This window comes from Centruroides sculpturatus, unplaced genomic scaffold (genome assembly GCF_000671375.1).
Source record: "Centruroides sculpturatus isolate CEXI.00-Female unplaced genomic scaffold, Cexi_2.0 scaffold701, whole genome shotgun sequence".
NCBI lineage: Eukaryota > Metazoa > Arthropoda > Arachnida > Scorpiones > Buthidae > Centruroides > Centruroides sculpturatus.
Genome location: NW_019385058.1, coordinates 271,305 through 276,765, shown reverse-complemented (window position 1 = coordinate 276,765; position 5,461 = coordinate 271,305). Strand labels below are relative to the sequence as shown.

Genomic DNA, 5,461 nt, shown 5'->3' with positions numbered 1-5,461 from the left:
ACCAGGGGTGGCCAACATGAGGCCCGCGGGCCGCATGCGGCCCGCCGGGAGTCGTGTTGCGGCCCGCGGAGCTAGGTCAAATGAACATAAATGTTAACTTTATTGTAATATCACCAAATGAACATTAGAAGAGTTAAGAAGGTTTGGAAGAGTTCTATGAAACGTATTTGGACAAGGATAAATATCTTGCGTTTTACAATCATGCTCTGTCAATGGTTACGCTATTTGGAAACACGTATGCGTGTGAACAACTTTTTAGTCGCATGAAGTATATCAAATCACAAGTGAGAACACGAATTACTGATGTTCATTTGGAAAACTGTTTGCGTGTAGCGACAACATCAGTCCAGGTCAATTTTGATGCACTTACTTGTTAGTTCTGTAAAACAAAGTCAAATTTTTAAATTGTCTAATAAATATGTTTCTCGGTTATTAAATAAATGATTCTCGGTTATGTTTTATTTTCTTCAAAAAAATAAATATACCTATTTTTTGTTTTTTTACATTAAATCAGGAAAGTGTTTGACCACGATCTCACCTACTGGAAAGCAACGATGCGGATGAAGGTGTAGAACGCTTGCTTGTTTACTTTAATTAAAAAAAAATTAGGTGCGTGGCCCGGCAGGAAATATTATTTTTGAAATTTGGCCCGCCGGCTAAAAAGGTTGGCCACCCCTGGTCTAAACCTTTCGTAAAACGAAGTGTAAGATGTCTTGTGCAACTAAAGTATCGAAGAATTCTTTTACTTGTCTTCCACAACTTATCTGTTGGTCTGTCTAGAAATTTACTAAGATACGACACACTATATGCAATATCCGGTCTGCTTGTAACAGAAATATACAGTTACCTAAACAAAAGCTATTGTTCCGTTCAAAGTTCCGTTCAAAGTTCCGGTGGGTTCCGGCTCCTTGACAGATTACTCATTTGTTGCTTTGCCTTTTTCCATTAGTTGCATCCATTCTTGAGGAATTTTAATACTCTAATTAATCGTTAACTTTAATTATATAATTATCACAATGTTAATCAATTTGTTTCCAATTCTCGGCAGTAATTATGTTACTAACTATTCTATACTAACAGATGAGCCTGGCATTGCCCGTGCAAAAAATAACAACAACAAAGGTTAATATTATTAGATTATTTCGTTATTTTAACCCTTCTGTTGTATTATATTATTCGTATCTGATTTATCTAACTATAAGGCTTATCTTTCGTAAGGGTTTATCACATCGAGTGACCAATCTAACGCATTTTAAAAATTCTTATATTTTTTTGTAGTTATATAAATCAAATACTATAGTATAACGAACGTTAAAACGAAAACATATAAAGAGTTTGGTTATTTCATCCTTCTTATCGCCGAATATGATTACACTCGGAAAATATCTGAAAAAAGTGGGTTACGCCTGCTACTGGAGATTTTGATGGGTTTGAGGATGACAATAGCACTTTTCGAATCATCACAAATATTTTTCACGTTGGAAACACTCAAGCAGAAATGAAAATGAAGCATATAAACACAAATTCCAATGACTGGATAGAAAGGAACAAACAAGTCTTAACGACTAGAAAAAACGACCGACGACAGACTGAAATGTGCCGTTCTTCGTCTTATTCAAAGATACAAATTCTTCAGAAATGTTTAAAGTCAAAAGAAAGATGTTTAAATTTGTCACTATCAGCTATGAGAAAGCGTAAGTTGACGCTCTCTTAGGTCAGAAAGTTGATATATACCAACTTTTCATGAGATCATCATCAGATTGTTTTCCTTTGTCTTGTTCGATTCTCACAATTACATTAAAAAACACAAATTCCTAATATTAAGAATACCTTACAAAATAGAAATCGAGAAAAACTCACTCAATATTGGTATGAAGAAAATGGTGTTTTATCGTTATACGATATTCCAGTCATTAGACCAGCATTTAAGAGAAAGGGAATGAACATAGGCANTTTCTAAAGGGTTTATCACATCGAGTGACCAATCTAACGCATTTTAAAAATTCTTATATTTTTTTGTAGTTATATAAATCAAATACTATAGTATAACGAACGTTAAAACGAAAACATATAAAGAGTTTGGTTATTTCATCCTACTATAGTCATGTCTATTGTGATATTAAAGTGGTACGAAAAAACCCACTTTCATTCGATGGCGTGCACATATCGAAATGAAAGATTTTACTTCATTTTTACTCCTACCCCCTTCTCTATACAATTCGTTAACACCACTTCCCCTTTTTCCCATTTGCGCAATCATATGTACAGTACAATAAATGTCAATTAACAACAGAATATTACAAAATAATTAAATTATTTTGTATGCACAAACACTCAGATGATCTCCCCTTTCCCTATGTCAGCATTTATCAACACACTCCTGATAGCCCCTGTCCACATCTTGATTTCGTCGCAATAAATGCATGCCGCATTGATCAAGTAGTTAGCAATTAAAATTCGATTAATAATATATCTTAAATATTTTTAGATGTTATATTTTTTAAATGTTAATTCTAAGAAACTACCATTCACAGTTGAATATCAAATGGTAATCTGCCAACAAATCAAATTTCGCGAAAAACGGACCAAATACTTAAACTCTGCACCCTGGAAAACCACTTAAATTATATTTTGTACACGCTAGTAGTTTGTATTATGTAATGTTCCTATTTGAATGCCACCATGCTTTGAGAATCCAGGGGCTGTTTACTCTGTAAATTTTTAACGAAAAGATACGTTTAGAAACTTTTTATTTTACCGCCTTTTTCCAACGGAGTTAAAAACGGGAGATCTTGAATATTAACTTAACTGTCAACAAGTTTTCCACCTCGTATCGACGCGCGAAAATAACGAAAATATATTAAAACAATCAATTGTAAAGTGTGAGAAGATTGACACTTAACTAAGTCCACGGGGGAAATCTAAAAGCAATGGAATGAAATACTAAACCTTCGAATTATTTTGTTTAATTTTCATCGTCCAGTTATGACATCATTGACGTGTACTCGCTGCCACACAAACGATCGTCTGACAAAATTCCCACACCAAATGGGGATATAACGATCAGGGGCTCATTAATCAGGGAGGAAGAGCATACTCGCTGACTTCTGTCCAGCCATAATTATAGTCCCAATACATTACCTATATTTTTGTAGTGATTTGTGCAAGTGTTGACTTTCCCCGTCTTTCACGTATAATCTACAACCAGCATCTTTAAGCAGGTATGATAATGTTTGGCAAACGCAACACTTTACTTGGGCGATCTGACTAGGGAGAAATCACTTTTGGGAGGTCGTTTTTTAAGGGACACTGAACCCTATTTAGGCGTTACAGACGTGGAAAATTCCACGTTGCCAGCCCGACCGAGCGCGGCATGAACCCACGACCAAACTCCCAGTGTTTAGGGTACGAAGACTGCTTGGCTACCAATGTTTGGATGAATGTAAGCACTCTCTCCGTCGAATTAAAAGGGACGTTGACCCTTTGATATCGGTTTAGAAACATACCACTATAATTGTATCTTACGCTTGTACAGTGATGCCTCGAGTTTCGTCGATAATCCGTCCGAAAACAATCGGCGAAATCCGAAACCGATGAAAACCGAGGCAATTATTTCCATATGAATCACTGTATATCCAATTAATTCGTTCTAGACACTTCAAAGTACATACTTAATACATATTTTACAGAGAAGAAATACTGTAAAACCAATAAGAAATTAATATAAAACAAATATAGAAAACTAATGCAAAAAATAAATGAACATTCAACATGAAATTTCCCAAGATACAGTAGACCCCCCTATAACGCGGGTTCCTATAACGGAGATTCCTATAACGTGGCGAAAAAAATTGCGACAGTATTCCTATAAAGACGCTAAAAGGGACTCGTAAAATGTCGTCGCCGACTCGTGTCGCGACAGGATTGGTCGAATCTGGACCAATAGTAGACGAGCAGCCGAACTACTTACACGCTACAGAGAGTTTAGGCGAGTAAGTTGAGTTTACTATCGTCTGTACAGTATTATATATAAAATAGGTAATATATATATAATTATATATTAACTTAATTTATTTTATCTTTATTATAATTATATATGCACTTTCCGCCGTCCAGCGCCACGCTAGAGTTTACTATCGTCTGTACAGTATGTAAATTAGGTACCGTAAGTCTAATACAGTACTGTAATTTTATACATTTCTTGTGAAAGAAACATTTCTTATTCAACGGCCATAAAAATTATTTTTATTAATTATGTCTCCAAATTTCAACGAATTTTTCGCAGAAAAATAACTTATCAGAAATCGCCCGCCGTTTGGTGCGCTGCTCCGCGACGAAAACAAGCTTTAGCAATGGCGACGTCGAACGGTGCACACTCGGTAAGTAATCCTACAATTTTTTGTTTATAGCATAGTTTATACGGATTATTCCCAAAAAATTATACGTGTTTTGGAAATGTTGAGTCGAATTAGTCTAGAATTGATTAATTTAATGGAAGAAAACCTTTCAAACAGCCGTAGTCCGTAAACTTCACACGTGTTGGGTTGAGATTGGCTCATGTATTTAAGGATTCCTACAACGTGAAATTCTTGTAAAGTGGAACGTATCTACCACGTTATAGGGGGGTCTACTGTATAGCTAAAGGAAAAAGAAAGTAATTGAATTGGGCGTATTCAAAATCTCAGCATCAATCCAGCCAGATGCTGCCGAAAGTGACGGAACTGCTGGCGTTTTCTAGAATCTAGAGAACACAAATGCTGAATGCCGAGAATTTTCGAAGAGAAAAATAATAAAAATGGCGAATGATGTGGAGTTCCACCGTTATTTTAAATTATTTTTGAACCTATTTAATTAGAACAGCTTCATGAAAAATAAAAATTTAGAAAAGAGAAATAGAGATAAAGATTTTTTAAATTTCCGTAGGAGTTTTAAATAATTAAATCAATCCAAAGATTACACTTTATCAACTACAAAAAATTATGTGGTCTTACATAAATATACTAGTACAGTAGAACCTCCATTATCCGGACCTCCATTATCCGGATTTTCGATTATCCGGATTGTTCAAAATAAACAAAAATTTACGAATTTGCTGATTTGCACTTGGCGAATTACGACACTGTTTATGTACGTGATGGAATGCATAACTTTTTTTGTTTCAACAACGTCTCACCCAGCACAGTGGTCATAAACTCTTAATATATTTTATGTAGTAATAAAAATATAACTTGACATAAGTATTTATAAATAATTTATATTCAAATTACATCATTTCTATGATTAAGGGCGGTGTAAGGCATGGACGACGTGGGCCACCGCCTATGCCTCGCGGTCCGAAGGGCCTCGCGTTTCGAAGGTTTATGCATTACTTAAAAGCCGCGAACGCGACGAAAAAATTTTACTCGTCATAAAACGATAAATAGTTTGTCAAATTTTTATTCATAAAAATGCAGTTTCAACT

At 35.1% G+C, this 5,461-nt stretch overlaps 1 protein-coding gene across 1 annotated transcript in view; it reads right to left on the bottom strand.

Annotated features, from left to right (window-relative positions):
- Window positions 1-5,461, bottom strand: part of LOC111634066 — a 44,569-nt gene that overhangs the window by 31,128 nt on the left and 7,980 nt on the right. The gene's annotated exons all lie outside the window — the stretch shown is intronic.